The sequence below is a fragment of the Mesoplodon mirus genome (assembly GCF_964341445.2).
Source record: "Mesoplodon mirus genome assembly, chromosome: 3".
Classification (NCBI taxonomy): domain Eukaryota; kingdom Metazoa; phylum Chordata; class Mammalia; order Artiodactyla; family Ziphiidae; genus Mesoplodon; species Mesoplodon mirus.
Window position 1 is genome coordinate 102,939,828 of NC_138978.1, and position 20,915 is coordinate 102,960,742.

The window sequence follows — 20,915 nt, forward strand, 5'->3', positions numbered from 1 at the left end:
TTGGTCGGTCGGAGTTCCCGCCGAGGTGACTGGGCCAACGCGCTTCCCCCGCCCGGCCTCGGTAGTTCCAGAGAGGGCGGGACAAAGGTCGTTCTTCCGCTTTTAATCGCTGGTGGTTGCTAGGGGCGCTCGGAATGGAAGGTGTGTGGTGAGAGTTCACGTTTTAGAGACGTTGTGAAGCCATCCCAAGATTGGCAACTGGGGAACTTGTATGGAGAGTCGGTCTGTCTGAACCCTGGTTTGATAGGTCCCTCGCCGACTCCCGCAATCCCCGCCAGATCACGTTGGTCCCAGTCTCTCCTCGCTCTCCACCTGCCCGGCCTTTGGCGGGACTTCCCGCTTTTCCGGCTCCGGCGCGGACTTCCTCCAGGTGCTGTGTGACGGCCTCCAGGACTCGACTTGGGAGGTGATGAGGTGCGCTCCGGTGCGTCTGAGCGGGCGCCGGGGGCGAGTCCAGTCGCTTCAGCACACCCCTCCCATGGCTCGTTTGTTGAGAAAAGTTGGTGAGTTCTAGTCGGTAGGAAAGTCTTCAAGTTTCCGCACGGTCAAGGTAATTTTACTAGCATTTCCTTCCATTCCTCCCCGCTGCCCCCAGTACAGGCTTTCGACCTGGTGACCCATAGCTCTGGATGTGGGATTCAAATTGTTCACTGTTTTTCTTTTATTCATGGATTAGCTGACGGTGCCGTCTTTTTTGTGCTTGATGCTTCCATTCCCTAAGCGTAGGAGAGCAACTTCACAGCTTCCTAGAAAGACTGTAAATGAATTATGTGCTCAAGAAAGATAGCCAGTTAGGAAGTCATTTAGTGGGCAGTGTATGACTGAAAGGGAAACGCCAGGGTTCCGATTCCGGTTAAAGATATATACCACTGGTCAAGGCCTTAACCTCTCCAGGCCTGTCTCTCTCAAGTTAAGTTCATAACTTGGCCTTAGATTAGGTTTGTAAATGACCAAGGCAATTCAGTGGTAGGGGAAATGTAGAAATAAGCCTTTTGGGTATTGACATCTGTTTCTCCCATCATTTATTTCTTTCCCTCGTGAATTCAACAGGAATTTCGTTTTGTGGTCCCTAGCCAATAAGAAGTTTGGCACCAATAAAACTGAGGAGAAATTCCAAGTGGCAATCCTCAGGGACCTTTTAGATTTCTGAGAAAAGAATGGTATCCTTTAGGTTTCTGGTCAGCTTAATGTGTCCTTTCTATTTAAAAATTTTAGTTAATTTCAGTATGCTCTCTCTTTTGAAGTTCTCTTGAAATTAATATATAGTAACTACCTATATACCTACATAAATATTACCTATGTACCTATATAGGTACTTGAGCATAATAGTATTTCCTGAACACCCAGGGATGCAAGGTGCTCTGCAGCCCTTACTCATATCAGATGTGGTGGTGAATGTCTCACAAGATTATTTGAATGTAGACTCCTCTGGGTAAATGTGTTTGTGCCCTATATATCATAAGTGAAAGGGAGCCACAGGTAGCTCTGATTGTGGATAAGAAGGGAAATCTTGGTTTCTCCCAAGAAAGTGGACCATTATGGAATAAAAATCCAACACCTACGGACTTCCCTGGTGGCGCAGTGGTTAAGAATCTGGCTGCCAATGCAGGGGATACGGGTTCGATCCCTGGTCCGGGAAGATCCCAGAAGATGCCGCGGAGCAACTAAGCCCGTGCTCCACAACTACTGAGCCTGAGCTCTAGAGCCCGCAAGCCATAACTAGTGAGCCCGCGCGCCACAACTACTGAAGCCCGCATGCCTTAGAGCCCTTGCACTGCAACTACTGAGCCTGCGTGCTGCAACTACTGAAGGCTGCGTGCCTGGAGCCTGTGCTCCACAACAAGAGAAGCCATCACAATGAGAAGCTCATGAACTGCAACGAAGAGTAGCCCCCGCTTGCCACAAGTAGAGAAAGCCTGCGCGCAGCAACAAAGAACCAACGCAGAAAAAAAATAAATTCAAAAAATTTTTAAATCCAGCACCTAGTATAGTTTCTTGCCTATAATCAATTCCATTCAATAAATGCTTCATTAAAAGTTGAACCAGGTGTCCCTCTGAAAAAATGAGCCACAGAAGACAGAAAGGAAAGGAATGGAGTAAAGCATGAGAGAATGAGCTAGATTCAGAAACTGAGAAAGGTGTATAAACATCTCGGAGAGCTAGGCACATGGCTCCTGGAGCAAAATAAAGTGTGGCAGAATGGTCAGGGTGGACTGGAGACACTACTGGAGAAACCAGTAAGAACTGATCCCCACACTGAATTCTTTATGTTCCTCTAACTGTTTAACTTATAAATGACTGCACATGGCTAACATGCTTCATTGCTGTAATGTTTGGGTCTCTGATGGGCAGTTTTGGCTGGAGAACCCATCAGCCTAGCTTGAACTTTCTTCAAACTGTGCTGTGGTCTGAGACCCTGCCTACTCTCAATCCTTTCTTTTCCCTCTCCTTCATAGGTGTCAGGCCTGAGTCACAGTTTGCAGACTCTCCCACCTTCCCTTGCTCCCTTCCCTTTTATCTTTCACAGATAGTTCCCCTAAAAATATCTTGCATGTTGTTATGAATTGTATCCTTCCCAAAATCCATATGTTGAAGCCCTAAACCCACAATACCTCAGAATGTGACTGTGTTTGGAGAAGAGTCCTTTAAAGATGTGATTAAGTTAAAATGAAGGTGTTAGGTAGGGAGAACCCTAATCCAGTTCGGCTGATTGCTTATAAGAAGAGGAAATTTGGACACGTAAGGAGACACCAGGGGCATGTTTGCAGAGGAAGGGCCATGTGAGGACACTGTGAGAAGGTGGCCATCTGCAAGCCAAGGACAGAGGCCTCAGAAGAAACCAAGCCTGTTGACACCTTGATCTTGGACCTCTAGCCTCCAGAACTGTGAGACATAAATTTCTATTGTCTAAGCCACCCAGTCTGTGGTATTTTGTTATGGCAGCCCTGGCTAATACATATGTCAAATCCCACCTTGGCAACTGCCTCTCAGAGGGCCCAAACTAGCACAAGTGGTGCCAGGAGAGGTCCAAGAAAACATAATAAGTTGTAGTTTCGGGACTGGCACACTCATTACCTCATAAGCAAAGACGATGCTATCCTGAGTAGTATAGGGGCATGGGTAGTTCCTAGCACAAGGTGGTGACCCAGTTGCTAAAGATTTAATCAGTAGTGACCTGGGAAAACATCCCAGTGGAGGAGAAAGCCCTTGCGGATAGAATTTCAGGCATGTGAAATATATGAGTGGGAACATGCCTACAAGGCCAGTGGAGTTGGCTGGTTACTGCTAAGTTGTATTGACACTCTGAAAAGGAATAAGAAGAAAGCAAGGGTTCTCCCTGGGTTAATGGCTAAGTGTGAGAGACAGAAAACCTCTTTAGTAGCTTACAAAGAGGCTTTTATGTCCTATAGTGGAAGAGCTGACACAGTTAAGCCACAGACTCAGGTCGTGATAGAGGCAACAGAGTTCCAGAGACATTTAAATGTGCAACCAAAGCAGGTCAGGGCCCTGGTTGCAAAAACCTGAAACCCTGAAACAAGGGATAGGACTTCTGGATGGACATCTGTAAGGATGTTAGTTCTGCAAACCCACATGAACTTTCAAAGTTTGCAGAGGTGGTTCACCTCTTCGTATTATTCTCTGCATGCTGAAAGACACTGCAGAGCCACTGCCCCACGAGGCAACATAGAAGTTGCCCCTACTTCCTGTCCTGGCTGCCAGGCCAGTAACTAGAGTTAAATCCTAATAAAACCCAGCTGAGGGACTTCCCTGGTGGTGCAGTGGTTAAGAATCCACCTGCCGGGCTTCCCTGGTGGCACAGTGGTTGAGAGTCCACCTGCCAATGCAGGGGACATGGGTTCGTGCCCTTGTCCGGGAAGATCCCACATGCCGCAGAGTGGCTAGGCCCGTGAGCCATGGCCGCTGAGCCTGCGCATCCAGAGCCTGTGCTCCACAGCGGGAGAGGCCACAACAGTGAGAGGCCCGCATACCGCAAAAAAAAAAACAAAACAAACAAACAAAAAAACCTGCCTGCCAATGCAGGGGACGTGGGTTTGAGCCCTAGTCCGGAAAGATCCCACATGCCACGGAGCAACTAAGTCCATGCACCACAACTACTGAGCCTGCACTCTAGAGCCCACGAGCCACAACTACTGAGCCTATGTGCCACAACTACTGAGGCCAGTGCGCCTAGAGCCCGTGCTCCACAACAAGAGAAGCCACTGCTATGAGAAACCTGTGCACTGCAAGGAAGAGTAGCCCCTGCTCGCCGCAACTAGAGAAAGCCTGTACGCAGCAGCAAAGACCCAACGTAGCCAAAAATAAATAAATAAATTTATATTAAAAAAAAAACCCCAGCTGAGAACATACTGGGCCTGATAACGGAGGAAAGAGATTAAATACAAAGAGCTGTAAGAATTAGCTCGCATATATAGACAGAAGCCAGGGGGAGTACCCTGCAATTGAATTTTGAGGTTGCTTGATCAAAGTGGCTGGAATATAAGACTAGACAATCAGGAATTCATTGAATTGGGAGCACTTTCTTGAGGCACAGGATTTAACACCCTGGCAAGAGCTCTTGGGGATGAAACAAACTCACTGCCGGGAGGCTTTTAGAAACCTAGAGAAAGTGATGGCCAATGCTGAGTAAAGTAGAAATGCCCCAGTTGCCCTGGCATATGGTACAAGAATGAATAAAAAGACAGGAAAGTGGGCATGCAGGAATAGGTGTGTGAAGCCAGAAGACCCATCAGAAGATTATGTTCAACAGGAAGGCCCAGAAAACACACCATTCACTGAGGCCATCAGAAATCTGGTGAGGGGCAAGAGCATCACCAAGAAGTTCTCTGCTGCCTGGGCTGACAGTAGAAACAGTCACAGAGCTGGGGCTCATTAATAACTATGGGAATGATATTCCCCTTCCCCCAAGTAAGAGAGACCAGATGGTGGCACTTAGTCACCAGAAGCCAGGAGGCTATAATTATGACAAAGACCAACAACATCTGACAAGAGTGGCAACCAAGGGGGCCTGACCCACAGCAAATTGTGGAGATGGATATAGAACTTGGCATCTCTAGGGGCAAAGTTAACATCTACAACCAAAAAAAGGCCAAAATGGAGAAGCAAGAGCCTGAGTATGGTTCCCCCCAACCACACCAAAGGTCATTATCCCTTGTTCAGTGTCTGGATTTGAGCCACTCTTCAGATCTGAAACCCATTGACTTAAGAGGTGGCAGATCCTGCAGCACTGCAGCAAGTATACATGTAATGATTCCTCAGTCCTTCCCCAAAGAGACCTGTGGCCATTTACTTTGGTGACTGTACACACTGGGGAAGAGGGATAACCAGAAAATTTACTCAGGGTCTGAGTTGACATCAGCACCCTGAGACCCAAAGCATTGTCGTGGCCTCTGTTAGAGTGGGGGCTTATGGGGGCCTTGTAGTAAATGGGGTCCTGGCTAAAGTCCAGCTTACAGTGGGTCCATTGTGGCTATGCACCCACCCGATGGTCATTTCTCCAGTTCCTGTGTGTGTAATTGGAATTGATATATTTGGCGGTTGGAGTGATACCTACATTAAATCCTTGACCTGTGTGAAGTAAGAGCTATCATAGTGGGGAAGGCCAAGTGGAAACACCCACCCCTGGCCGACATAGTGAATTAAAAAAACAAATATCACATACCAGGGGCATAATGGAAATTAGTGCCACCATTAAAGACCTAAAGAACATGGGTGGAGGGAGGATGGTCCCTATCATGTCTCCACTTAATTAGCCAGTCTGGCCCCTGCAGAAACTAGATGGATCCTGGAGAATGACTGTAGACTACTGCAGGCTTCAGTAGTTGACCCATTACATAAATAATAATATGCTGGTCAGACAAGCACAAGCAAGAGGTGGCTAGTATGCTGTAGGTATTGATAAGGCCAGTGCTCCAGAGAGTAGAAAAATGCTACAAAGATTCAAGGACTTGCCACTTTGGTGAATTTTTAAGGGTCCCCTGGTTAGAGGTGTGCCAGTATATCCTTCCAAGTAAAAAACAAATTGTTGCATCTTGCATCCCCTACCACAAAGAAGAATTCACAGGGCTTGGTAGTTCTCTTTATGTTCTGGAGCAATACATTCCATACCTGGGAATACTGCTCCAGCCCATATACCAGGTAGTATTGAAGATTTCCAGCTTTGTGGCCCAGAACAGGAGAAGGGCTCTTCAGAAGGTCCAGGCTCCTGTACAAGCATCTCTGCCATTTGGCCATATATTCCAGTAGACCCTTTTGTATTAGAGGTGTCAAGAGTGGGAAAAGATGCATTTTGGAACTTGTGATAGTTAATTTTATGTCAACTTGACTGGGACATGGAGTACCCAAATAATTTGGTCAAACATTATCTGGGTGTGTTGGGGTGGGGGGTGTTTCTGGATGAGATTAACGTTGGACTGGTAGAATGAGTAAAGCAGATTGCCCTCCCTAATGTGGGTGGGCCTCATTCAATCAATTGAAGACCTGAATAGAACAAAAAAGCTGAGTAAAAGGGAATTCCTCCTGCCTGACTGCATAGCTAGGACGTTGGTCTTTTCTAGCCTTCAGACTTGGACCGAAACATCAGCTCTTCTTGGATCTTGAGCCTGCCAACTTCTAGACTGGAACTTATACCATCGGTGTCCTGGTTCTCAGGCCTTTGAACTCAGACTGGAACTAAACATTGGTTCTCCTAAGTCATCAGCTTGCTGACTGCAGCTCTTGGGACTTCTCAGCCTCTCTAATCATGTGAGCCAATTCCTTATAATAAATCTACATCTGTATCTATATCTAACTTGTATTGGTTCTGTTTCTCTGGAGAACCCTGACTAATAGAGATACTATCAGTGGAGTGCAGCTGTAACAAATAACTAAAAATGTGGAAGCAGCTTTGGAACCGGGTAATGGGTAGAGGCTGGAATAATTTTAAGTTACATGCTAGAAATATGGACATTACGGGCAAATCTAGTGAAATCTCAAACAGAAATGAGGAATATGTTATTGGAAACTGGAGGAAAGGTGATCCCTGTTACAAAATGGTAAAGAACTTGGCTGAACTGTGTCCTAGTGTTTTGTGGAAGGTAGAATTTGAGTGATAAAATTGGATATTTAGCTGAGGAGATTTCTAAGCAAAGTATTGAAGGAGGGGCTTGGTTTCACCTGATTGCTAGCAGTAAAATGTGAAAGGAGAGAGATGAATTAAAGAAATAATTGTTAAGCAAAGAGGAACCAGAACTTGATTTAGAAGATTCTCAGCCTATCCATATTGCAAAAAATGAGAAAGCATGTTCAAATACCAATGGTGTGATGAGATTATCACTTGATAAGGAGTTTACAGGATTACATGAGCAGAAGCACTGCCAGTTTGAACTGAAGGGGACAGAGATGGGGCAAAATGAAGGATGGCTGTTAGATTTATTGAATTGGACAGGACAGAGTGATAGATGATCACCAGGGCCACTGCCTCAGTTTTGACAGGCAGGCGGCTTCTGCCTGAAGCCTTGGGAGTGGGACTACCCAGCAAAGCCTTGGGGGTGATGCTGCCACCCCACTGGACCTGGATGGCTGAGCATTGAGCCAGAGGATTATTCTCAAACCTTAAGATCTAATGGAATTTTCTTCTAAATTTTGAACTTGCTTAGGACGCATCCCCCCTTCCTTCTTTCCTGTTTCTCCCTTTTAGAATGGGAATGTCTATCCTGTGCCTCTCCCACCATTGTATTTTGGAAGCACATAACTTGTCTGATTTTACAGATTCACAGCTGGAGAGGAATTTTGCCTCAGGATGAATCATACCTTGAGTCTCACTATATCTGATTCAGATGATATTTAGATGAGACTTAAAGTTGATACTGGAGTGAGTTAAGACTTTGGGGGCTATTGGGATGGAATGACTGTGTTTTGCATTTAAGAATGACATGAATTTTAGGGGGCCAGGGGTGGAATGTTATGGACTGAATTTGTCCTCCTGCCCAATTCTTTTTTTTTTTTTTTTTTTTTTTTTTTTGCGGTACGCGGGCCTCTCGCTGTTGTGGCCTCTCCCGTTGTGGAGCACAGGCTCTGGATGCACAGGCTCAGCGGCCATGGCTCACGGGCCCAGCTGCTCCGCGGCATGTGGGATCCTCCCGGACCGGGGCACGAACCCGTGTCCCCTGCATCGGCCGGCAGACTCTCAACTACTGCGCCACCAGGGAAGCCCCTCCTGCCCAATTCTTATGTTGAAGCCTTAACCCCCAATGTGATGGTGAAGAAGAGATACCAGAGAGCACTTTCCACCCACCCCGCGAGGACAGAGTGAGAATGAGAAGGTGGCTGTCTCCAAATCAGGAAAAGGGATTGCCAGAGCCTGAACATGCTGGCACCCTGATCTCAGACTTCCAGCCTCTAGAACTGTGAAAAAATGAGTGTCTGTTGTTTAAGCCACCAAGTCTATGGTATTTCATTATAACAGCCCAAACTGACTTAAGACAGAACTTATGGTAAGCCTCAGTGGAAAAATCACAATGCAGTCCCTGGAACTTGAGCAAGGCCATGCCATCTGCAGCAGAGAATTATATACATTTTAAGAAACAGCTACTAATGTGATACTAGGCCTTGGTAGAAACCGAACACTTAACTGTGGGACTCCAAGTAGCCATGTGCCGAAAACTGCCTGTTACGGCCTGGGTTCTTTTGGTGTTCAGATGGACCCAGCAGCATTTATTGTAAGATGGAAATGGTGCATCTGAGATGGAGCTCAAGCACAACTGAGGTACTTGTAAGCTGCATGACCAGGTAGTCCAGACCCCCATGTCACCCACCACAACTGCACGAATACCGTGACCAGCTGAAGGAGGGGTAAAGCCTGAGTTTGGTTTATGGGTGAGTCAGCTTAAGATGTGGGTGTAAGCCAAAGTTAGATAATGGCTACATTATAGTCACATACTTGAGAAGCTTTGAAAAATAGTGGAGAGGAAAAATCTTCCTAATGGGTAGAGTTAGAAGCATTGTCCCTGGTCATCTGGTTTGTGTGTAAGGAGAAGCAGACTGAAGTAAGAATATATATAGATTCTTGGGCATGTGTCAATGGCCTGGCCCACTGGTAAGGGGCCGAGAAGAAAAAAGACTGGAAGACCAAAGACAAGAAGGTCTAGGGTAGAGTCTTGTGGGTGAATATACATGAGTGGGCATGAAGTGTGAAGATTTTTGTATCATATTTTGCACCCACTAAGGAAGAGGTACTAAACAATGAAGTAGAGAAAATAACTCATGCAATTGTCATTACCAGCCTTAATCATTGGCTACCTTGGAACCAGCCTGATGGGCACTATTGTGGGTTATATTGTATCCCCCCCAAATTCATACGTTAAAGTTCTAATCCCCAATACCTCAAAATATGACATTTGGAAATAGGGTTCTTGCTGTTTTAATTAGTTAAAATGACATCATACTGGAGTAGGATGGGCCCCTAATTCAATGTGACTGGTATCCTTATAAACAGAAGGCCATATGAAGACAGAAATGTGCAGAGGGAATGCCATGTGAGGATAAAAACAGAGATTAGGGTGATGCAGGAGAAGCCAAGGAACACCAAAGATTGCCAGCAAACCACCAGAAGCTAGGGGAGAAGCATGGAAGAGATTTTCCCTCACAGCCCTCAGAAGGAACCAAGCCTACTGACGCCTTGGTCTCAGACTTCTAGCTTCCAGAATTGTGAGACAATAAATTTCTGTTGTTTAAATCACCAAATTTGTGGTACTTAGTTAACGCAGCCCTAAGAAACTAATACAGGCACATAAATGGTGTGGCTTCAGTGGTAGAGATAGAAGCTATATATGGGCCCAGAAAGTATGGACTCCAACTTTTTAAGGCTGATCTAGCTACTAATGCCTAAATGTCCAACGTGTCAGCAATAGAGACCAATGCTGAGCCCCCAGTATGGAACTATTACTCATGGAGACAGTTGGCTACTTGGTGACAAGTTGACTACTTTGAGTCCATTCCATTCTGGGGGGGCCAGTGCTTCATTCTCACAGTGATAGATAGCTATTCTGGATATGGGTTTTCCTTTCCAACAACAGATCCTTAGCCAACATTACTGAATTGGGGTTTGTGGAATGTCTGATCCATAGGCACAGACTCCTGCATAACGTAGCATCCAACCAGGGCAACTGCTTCATGATAAAAGAAGTGCAAGAGTGGACCCATGACCTAGTACCGCACCAGCCAGAAAAAGCTGACCTGATAAGGAGCTGGAATGGCTTTCTAAAGTCTCAAGTGAAATGCCATTCAGAGGCAACTCTGAAAAAACAAGATGCTATCATTCAGGATATGTTATACACATTAAATCCCAGGCCTTTATGAACCCAATAGGAAAAATACATGGGTCCACTAACCAAGGAGTGGATGCAGGAATAGCTCCATTTACCTTTACTACCATGACCCACTAGAGGATTTTGTGCTTCCCATACCCACAAATCTGGGATATATAGGGCTAGAGGTACTGGTCCCCAATGGGATTGCACTCCTGTTAAGGGACACAGCAAAGGTCCCATTGAACTGTAAGCTATGACTGCTGCTGGGGCACTTTGGACTCATTATTCCAGGGACCAGTAGGTGAAAAGAGAAGTCACCATCATGACAAGGATAACTGACCCTGATCAGTAGGAGAAGGTATCATGGCTTTTTACAGAATCCATGTGATCCACTTGGGCATCTCCTGATATTCCCTTGCCCCACTGTAACTGTGAACACATGCAGCAACTCTGGACTAAGAAGGGTATGGTTACTAGGAGCTCAGTCCCCTCGGGAATAAAGGTTTAGATTATACCACCACATAAGCCACCAAGACCTGCTAAGATGATAACTGAGGGTGAGGGGAATTTAGAGTAGATAGTGGAAAAGGGAGAGAAGGAGTATCAACTGTGGCCCCAGACCAATTTCTATAGTTCATTCCACTAACCTTCCTCTTGCAAGTTTCTCATCAGGAAGAGAGGCCCATGGAAACCATGGAGGAGCTTCTCCCCAAACCAACAAGAAGAAGTGTATAGATCAGTGGGGCAAAGGAGTGGACTGGTGTTTCTGAAAATGTGCCACTGGATTTCCTGTTGTGCATAGCATAGTTAACTGATGAACCCAGATACTGATCTGGATCCACCAGTGTGTTCACAACTGAGGCCACATTTCCCACATCCTACTCCTAACTAACCACTGAGCATGGTGGAGTAATAATGCAGGCTCATTCCTTCCAGACTTGGGACTCCTCTAACGGGACACTTTGGCTTGAGAACTACTGTTAGGATTCAGAGCTCAGAGGGAAATTGAGAGAAAGGAAATTTTTGCAAACACAGTTTAAAAAGAAAATAAAGGGACTTCCCTGGTGGTGCAGTGGTTAAGAATCTGCCTGCCGGGCTTCCCTGGTGGTGCAGTGGTTGAGAGTCCGCCTGCCGATACAGTGGACACGGGTTCGTGCCCCGGTCCGGGAAGATCCCACATGCTGCGGAGCGGCTGGGCCCGTGAGCCATGGCCGCTGAGCCTGCGCATCCGGAGCCTGTGCTCCGCAACGGGAGAGGCCACAACAGTGAGAGGCCCGCGAACCGCAAAAAAAAAAAAAAAAAAAAAAAAGAATCTGCCTGCCAATGCAGGGGACATGGGTTCGAGCCCTGGTCCGGGAAGATCCCACATGCTGCAGAGCAACTAAGCCTGTGTGCCACAACTGCTGAGCCTGCGCTCTAGAGCCCGTGAGCCACAACTACTGAGCCCATGAGCCACAACTACTGAAGCCCGTGCGCCTAGAGCCCATTCTCCACAACAAGAGAAGCCACTGCAATGAGAAGCCCACGCACTGCAACGAAGAGTAGCCCCCGCTCACCGCAACTAGAGAAAGCCCGCATGTAGCAACAAAGACCCAACACAGCCAAAAATAAATAACTTAATAAATTAATTTTAAAAAGATAAATCAGAAATTGATAAAATAGAAAGCAAAAAAAAAAGAGAAAATCAACAAGGGCAAAACTTATTAATCTCCAAAAAGACAAAAAATTAATCACCTCCTAGCAAGACTAATCAAGGAAAAGTTTAAGAGGACACATTACTAATATCAGCAATAAAAGGGCATAGGGCTTCCCTGGTGGTGCAGTGGTTGAGAGTCCGTCTGCCGAAACAGGGGACGCGGGTTTGTGCCCCAGTCCGGGAAGATCCCACATGCCGCGGAGCGGCTAGGCCCGTGAGCCATGGCCGCTGAGCCTGCGTGTCCAGAGCCTGTGCTCCACAATGGGAGAGGCCACAACAGTGAGAGGCCCGCGTACCACAAAAAAAAAAAAAAAAAAGGCATCACCACAAGTCCTATAGACATTAAAAATATAAGAGGGTACAACTTTATACCAATAAATTTGGCAATTCAGATGAAGTGGAAAATTTTATTGAAAAATAAAGCTTATCAAAACTGAAACAATAACAAACAGGAAATTCTATATTTTATATTTTAAAGGAATTGAATTAATCATTTAAAACCTCTCTACAAAGAAAACTCCAGATAGCTTCACTGATGAATTCCTTCCAACATGTATATTTCTTTCAGAAAGGCATAAAAGGCATATTCACACTTCCTGATGCTTATATATCACACAGTCTATTTGTGGATTAACTTCCCCCTGCTCCATGTCTCATTCATTTAGCACCTACTATGCATTATGTTAAGAGTTGTAGAAGAGAAGATGGATAAAGTTTTTGGCAGAGGGAGCCTTCAGGTTGGTGGAAGAAGCAGATATATAATGTAAATGCAATGAAATAATTGCTAATGAAGATTTTTGTAAAGTACTATGAGAGATGGGTGTGAATCCAGGGAAGGAAAGGCTTTAACAGGCATGAGAAGTGAAACAATATGCCATGTGTTGTGGTCATAAAAATGACTGGAAAATAGGGGACATTCTTTCTCAGAATTCCTTACTGGATGTTCTCCCCTTATTCCCTCTAATTTTTCATACCTTGGGACTATTCCTTGGCTTCTGCTTTTCATTCTTCCTAATTTCATCCACCCTCATATTTGTCCCTTTCATATATAATTTAATCATTCCCAAACTTGTATCTCTAGCCTCTACCCTCTCTTGAGCTCCAGGCCTAAATATTCAAATATCCAGAGAACTCACCTACTCAAAGACTTTGCTTCCACACTTATTCTGCTCTCTCTCCTGCATCACCAGTCCTCCCTCCCTTCTTGAAGAAACCCTCCCTTGATGGCATATGTCTCTTCAGCTACTACACTACTTTTCTGCTCCCCTTTATATAGAGAATCTTCTCACTTTCTTTCTACTGCATCTTAACCTTTTATGATACTTAAAAACTTTTTTTGATAAATTTATTTATTATTTTTATTTATTTATTTTTGGCTGTGTTGGGTCTTCGTTGCTGCGCATGGGCTTTCTCTAGTTGCAGCAAGCAGGGGCCACTCCTCATTGCAGTGCGCGGGCCTCTCACTGCAGTGGCTTCTCTCACTGTGGAGCATGGGCTACAGGCACGTGGGCTTCAGTAGTTGCAGCACATGGGCTCAGTCGTTGTGGCTCATGGGCTCCAGAGCACAGGCTCAGCAGTTGTGGCACACAGGCTTAGCTGCTCCACGGCATGTGGGATCCTCCCGGACCAGGGATTGAACCCCTGTCTGCTGCATTGGCAGGCAGACTCTCAACCACTGCGCCACCAGGGAAGCCCGATACTTAAAAGCTTTTATGAGTCTTTTATCCCCGCTACTCTTCTGAGACTACCTTTACCTGGCTTCTACCCTCTTGATCACTACCACTCTAGTCTAAACCACCATCATCTCTCACCTAGACTTATCAAGGTCACCAATAACCTTCGTGTTGCCAAATCCAATTCTCAACTTACTTGACCTAACAGCAGCATTTAAGCAGTTGATCATTTCCTCTTTCCTGAAAGGCTATCTTTACCTGGCTTCTACCTTCTACTGATTTTCTTTTCACTTCACTGGACACTTCTCAGTCTCTTTCTTGGATCTTCTTTCTCTTCTCAACCCTTAAGTATTAGAGTATTCTAGTGTTCCATCCTTGGACTTCTACTTAGTTTTAGCTTACACTCATCTTAGAAAATCTTAACCAATTCCATCATCTTAAATGTCACCTATAAGCCAATAAATCCAAAAATGTGTATCTATAGATTTAACCTCTCCCCTGAACTCCAGACTCATATCTCCAATAACTACTTAGAAGTCTAACAGTATTCCAAACTAAACATGTCTAAAATCAAACTCTTGAGTCCCTGTTTATCAAACCTAATTCCCTTCAGTCTTCTCCATCTCAGTAAATGGCTCTGTGATTTAGCCTGTTGCTCAGGCCAGAAATATTGGGGTCATTGTTGACTCCTCTCTTTTTCTACTACTCTCATTCAATCCATCATCACATTGCATCAGCTCGGCCTTCAGAGTATATCCCAGGGCTTCCCTGGTGGCGCAATGGTTAAGAATCTGCCTGCCAGTGCAGGGGACATGGGTTCAAACCCTGGTCCGGGAAGATCCCACATGCTGTGGAGAAACTAAGTCTGTGTGCCACAACTACTGAAGCTGTCATGCCTAGAGGCTGTGCTCCACAACAAGAGAAGCCACTGCAATGAGGAGCCTGTGTACCTCAATCAAGAGTAGCACCTGCTCACCGCAACTAGAGAAAGCCCACATGCAGCAATGAAGACCCAACACAGCCATAAATAAATAAATAAATAAGTTTAAAAAATGTATATATATATATATATCCCAAGTCTGATAAGTTCTCACTAACTTGATCACTACTACTCTAGTCCAAACCGCCATCATCTCTCACACAGATCCCTTCCTTGTAACTGGCTACCCAGCTTCCACACTTCCCCCACTATAGTCTTTTGGGAGTGATCCTTTTACAGGATAAGTTAGGATATGGTACTCCCCTATTCAAAAACCCTCCAACGATTCACATCACACTTAAAATAAAACCCAAGGTTTTTTCCATGATCTACGAGGTCTCTTGCTATATTCTGACATTATCTTCTCCCATTCTCCCCTTCATTTTTTTTGTGCTTCAGTCACACTAGTCTCATTGTTATTCCTCAAACATATGACAAGCACATTCCCATCTCTGGACATTTGCACTTGCTGTTCACTCTGCCTAAAATACTCTTTCTCCAGATATTCACATGGCTCATTTCTCTGTTCAAATGTCACCCCCTCACAGGGACTACGTCATCTAAAATAACTCCTTCATATGCTGGGATTTCACTCTGCTCTATTTTCTTTCATAGCTTGTAACATTAAAGGGATGATATCATGTATGCATTTGGTTTTTTTTAAATTATTTATTTTTTAACATCTTCACTGGAGTATAATTGCTTTACAATGGTGTGTTAGTTTCTGCTTTATAACAAAGTGAATCAGCTATACATATACATATATCCCCATATCCCCTCCCTCTTGTGTCTCCCTCCCACCCACCCTATCCCACCCCTCTAGGTGGTCACAAAGTGCCAAGCTGGTCTCCCTGTGCTATGTGGCTGCTTCCCACTAGCTATCTATTTTATGTTTGGTAGTGTATATATGTCCATGCCACTCTCTCACTTTGTCACAGCTTACCCTTCCCCCTCCCCATGTCCTCAAGTCCATTCTCTAGTAAGTCTGTCTTTATTCCCATCCTGCCCCTAGGTTCTTCATGACCCCTCCTTTTTTTTTTTTAGATTCCATATATATGTGTTAAAATACGGTATTTGGGGCTTCCCTGGTGGCGCAGTGGTTGAGAGTCCGCCTGCCGATGCAGGGGACACGGGTTCGTGCCCCGGTCCGGGAAGATCCCACATGCCGGGGAGCGGCTGGGCCCGTGAGCCATGGCCACTGAGCCTGCGCGTCCAGAGCCTGTGCTCCACAACGGGAGAGGCCACAGCAGTGAGAGGCCCGCGTACCGAAAAAAAAAAAAATATACGGTATTTGTTTTTCTCTTTTTGACTTACTTCACTCTGTATGACAGATTCTAGGTCCATCCACCTCACTACAAATAACTCAATTTTGTTTCTTTTTATGGCTGAGTAATATTCCATTGTATATATGTGCCACATCTTCTTTATCCATTCATCTGTCGATGGATACTTAGGTTGCTTCCATGTCCTGGCTATTGTAAATAGAGCTGCAGTGAACATTGTGGTACATGACTCATTTTGAATTATGGTTTTCTCAGGGTATATGCCCAGTAGTGGGATTGCTGGGTCGTATGGTAGTTCTATTTTTAGTTTTTTAAGGACCCTCCATACTGTTCTCCATAGTGGCTATATCAATTTACATTCCCACCAACAGTACAAGAGGGTTCCCTTTTCTCCACACCCTCTCCAGCATTTATTGTTTGTAGATTTTTTGATGATGGCCATTCTGACTGGTGTGAGATGATATCTCATTGTAGTTTTGATTTGCATTTCTCTAATGATTAATGATGTTGAGCATTCTTTCATGTGTTTGTTGGCAATCTGTATACCTTCTTTGGAGAAATGTCTGTTTAGGTCTTCTGCCCATTTTTGGATTAGGTTTTTTGTTTTTTTGATATTGAGCTGCTTGTAAATTTTGGAGATTAATCCTTTGTCAGTTGCTTTGCATTTGTTTATTGGATGTATTATCTGCCTTCCACACTAGAATGCAAGCTCCATAAGGGCAAGGATTCATGTTTTGTTCAGTCACCAAGTCCTATCAATTCTACCCCTTAGAAATATCTTCATTCCATCTTCTTCTCCATTATCACTACCTTCGCCTTAATTCAATTGCCATCACCACTGGCTAGGACTATTACAGTATTCTCCTACTTGACTTTCTGCCTTCACCTTCTTTTGATGTCTTTCTCTCCCATTACTTACCAGTTTGGTAGCACTGTAGTTGATATGTATTCATGTCTCTCCTACGTAGAATCCTTTCTAGGGGACACCCTCTTTGCGTACTGGATAAAATTCAAGCCCCTCAACACAGTATCCACGTCATCTCCTGCAACCTCCTCACCTTTACCAGCAGCACCAAACAGCTTATATCTCCTCATGTCCTTACCTGTGTCCTTGGGACATACTGGTTCTTCTACTTAAATGTCCTTTCCTAACTCTCAGAGATAGATAAATATTTCTTCCTTTGGCCATACTTCTATTGCATTTATTATAATGTGGTGGAATTTTTTTCTTTTTTTGCTTACATGTAGGTCTCTTATTAAACTATGAGCTCTTAAGGGAAGAGAGTTGTGTTTTATTCAGGCCACAGCTTCTGTCACACAATAAGAGGTAGATGAAGATTGGAGTAGGGCATGGAGAACGTTCAAAGTAGAAGGGACTATGTGTATAAATACTCTGAGGCATGAGGGGGCTTCGCGTCTTCAGAAAAGAGAGAAAGGCTGTGTGACTGACCCAGTGAATAAAGGGGAGAGCGGCAGGAGGCAAGCTAGAAAGACTTTGGGAACCAGATCACGCAAGGCCCTTGTTGAACATGCAAAAGATCTTGAACATCATCCTATGAAGCCTCTAAAAGATTTTAAGGAGAATAAAGGTAAAAATTGCAATTAAAAAAAAAACCCTCATGAAGCTTGCTATGTAAAGAATGGATTGAATGAGTACAAGAACAAACAGAGAGAGACCTGATGGACACTAGTGCAGTCGTCCAGGCGAAAAGGGATGATACATTGGCCTGGGTTGGCAGCAGTGGGGATAGTGAAAAGTAAACAGATTCAAGATATATCTTGGAGGTAAAATGAACAGGACTTGATAGGATAAAAGGGGGTGAGGAAGATAGATTGCACAACTGAATGGCTGATGATATCATTTGCTGAAATGCAGTAGATTTGTCCTAGGAAGTTCAAAGGAGCAATAGCTAAGTTTTGAGAAGTTGAGTTTGAGATGCCCGAGTATGAGACATATAAAGGGATATGCTGAAAAGGCAGCTGAATATGGAGGTATGAATTTCAAAGAGAGGTCTGAGCTGGAAGAATAGCTAGGAGTCATGAGCACACAGACTGTGTCTAAAGCCATAAGAGCTGATACGAGAGCCAAGGAGACATGGTAGCATGAAAACAGAAGAGGATTATGGATGATGCAGAGTTGAGAAGAAATTCATTGGATTGGAGATAATGAGGACAGGAAGCTCAGAGGCCACATGGACTTTATAATTGCCCAGGAGAGTGGCAGAAGTTAAGGGGACAGGAAGGCCATGAGCCAGGTGCTTGCAGGTCTTCAGAGAATGAGAAAAGTGGCCAAGAGTTTGGAAGATCATTGCATTCAGAAGGGAGAAAAGATGAATGGATAGATGACATGAACCTTAAAAAGGCAGATTTTGCAAGAGGGAGAGAGAATAGTGAGGAGAAACAACCTAAATTTCCCCTTAATTATATTCTCTGTTTCAGATAATGAGGATCTTCAAGAATGTCTTCGAACTTGGCAGGTTAAATAGGCTCAAAGAAATCCCACCCCTATTGTTCCAGACTAAGCCCATCCCCTGGGGCTTAATCAAGGCAGAGAAGCTGCCAGAGTAAGGAGGCCAAACCTGTGGGAAAATGGCATGGAATAAGAATGGCAACTAAAAAGCTATACTAAGAGTTCAGGTGAGAGCGGGTGAGAGATTGAATTAATGCAGAGGCAGAGGGGACAACAGGGAGGGAGAGCTTGAGGAAACATCTCTAACATAGCTGGAGACTGAGTTCAATCATGTGACCAATGATCCAATCAGTCATGCCTTCCCAGTGAAATCCCAATCAAATGTCTTGATGCTGAGGTTCAGAGGAGTTCCTGGTTGGTGAACACGTGTGTGCTGGGAAGGTGACACGTCCTGGCTCCCCAGGGAGAAGATATGGGAGGTCCATGTTGAAGACCCTCCCAGACCTCACCCTATGTGTCCCTTCATTTGGCTGGCCCTGGTTGTATCCTTTAAATAAAACTGTAATTGTTAAGTGCAGTGCTTTCCTGAGTCATTCGGTTCTGTGATTTATTCTTGTGAATTATTGAACCTGATAGGATAATGGGAACCCCTGAATTTCTGCCAGTTGGTCAGAAGTGTGGGTGACCTGGGGACTCTCAAAGTGTGGATGGCATCTGAAGTAAGGGCAGTCTTGCTGAGGCCCGTGCCCTTAAACCTGCGTAGTCTTACACTACCTCCAGGTGGTTAGCATCAGAATTGTATTCAGTTGGGGTTTGTGTTAGAATAACAGGTAACAAACAGAATTCTACTCAAACTTACTTTAAAAAGTGAAGGGAATTTATTGGTGCACATTACCAAAAAAGTCCACAAGTAACATGGCTTCAAGTATGGCTTGACCGAGCAACTCAAATAATGTGACCAGGACCTGGTTTTTCTCTCCTAGTTTTTCCTGAGACTGGCTTCATCCTCAGCAAACTCTCCCCTCCTGGTGCAGGTTGGCTGCCAATAGTTCCTGAAGCTATGTGCATGTGGATTTACATCCAATTAAGAGAGAGATTTTTATTCATTCAAATAGATGTTCAAGAATTGAGTATAACTGGCCTAAATTGGGTCATATTCCCATCCTTGAATGAATTATTATGACCAGAAATGGTGCCATAAGTCAATCAGAACCTACTTCTAAAACCAGAGGTGGGATTTATCTTACTTAAACCATTTGGCCATAAGTGGCTTGCCTTATACAAAATCTGGGTACTACTGTTGGAAAAATGGGGAAATAAATACTGTGGAAGCAATCAGTAATGGAACAGTATTCAGTTGATATTTATTTAATTGCATCTCATTTTGAAAATTAGCTGCATTCTGGAAAACAATCCCAGATTCCTTTAGTTCTTAAATTCTACACTTAAGGGTTGTTCTGTCTGTACTCCAGGTGGCTTAGATACCCTGTGAGTTTCTCTTTACAACCTAATGATTTGCTGGTACAATCCCAAATGAGAGAAATACAGCTTGTCAGATTACGGTACAATTCATCTTCTCCAGAGATCATTTATGTGACAACTTAATTATTCAGAGAATAAAACCCTAAGAGGTGCCCACACTTAAAGAGCTGGCAGAAGATGATTCTGCAGAAGAACATCTCCATGCCCTCAGCTCTGAAAAATCACTTGAAACTACTGAAAGAGATGTCACAAAGTTTACATACCAGAGTTCATGGACTTTATTTATGGGAAACATTCTTCTCTCTTCTCTTAGAGCCAATTTGCCATGATTCTAGGTGCAGTACTAACAGGTTTGTTATCTGATATAATGATCATCTTTGTTTTTGCTTGTTCACTATTCTTTCTTATTTAGGCAAAAGCACCCTGATTTTCCTTTGGGGAAACTAGTTCTCTCTAACTTTCAGTTTTGTGGTTTTGATAGGACTGATACTACCCACAAGGTCCAAGAATGAGTACAAGGATCTGGCCAGTCCCTTGGCCACACCGTGACTGATTTTGAAATGGGAATGTGGGCCAACCTGGGCTATTGAGAGCCCGACCCAGAACTTCGCCTGCAACTCTTATGGGGTTGCTAGGTTGTCACGATGTTAAGACGAGACATGTTGGGCTATCAAGGGGGAGAATCCAGCTGGAAAATGAAACCAACATAGAGAGGAAAGCAGAGGAGAGATAGACAGAGACAGAGGCAGAGAAAGAATCCAGTTCTGATGTTATCATTTGGGCCCCTGGAATGAGTCATGACTAAAACTCTTGGATGTTTCAGTTACAGGAGGCAACAAATTTCCTTTTCTGCTTAAGCCTGTTTGAGTCAGGTGTCTGCACTAAAGTAGTTTTAACTAATTCATCTGGTTTTCTGCAACAAGCAAATTGGAAGCAACAACAGAGGAGGGTTTTTGCTTGGAGGCATGTGAATTAGCCGCAGTTTCACTAATTTTTAAAAAATGTTAAGAATTCTGCACACTTAATGAAATAAAATCCAATATTTTGGTACTTGGTGCTGACACCAAAGGAAAGCAAAGGAAAAC

General features: G+C 44.4%; 1 long non-coding RNA gene across 1 annotated transcript; it reads left to right on the forward strand.

Annotated features, from left to right (window-relative positions):
- The first annotated feature begins 119 nt into the window (after nucleotides 1-119).
- Nucleotides 120-18,738, forward strand: LOC309800455. Its single transcript, XR_014293461.1, has 3 exons — nucleotides 120-550; nucleotides 6,576-6,762; nucleotides 18,378-18,738. It is a non-coding gene; the product is annotated as an uncharacterized lncRNA (long non-coding RNA).
- The last annotated feature ends 2,177 nt before the right edge of the window (nucleotides 18,739-20,915 follow it).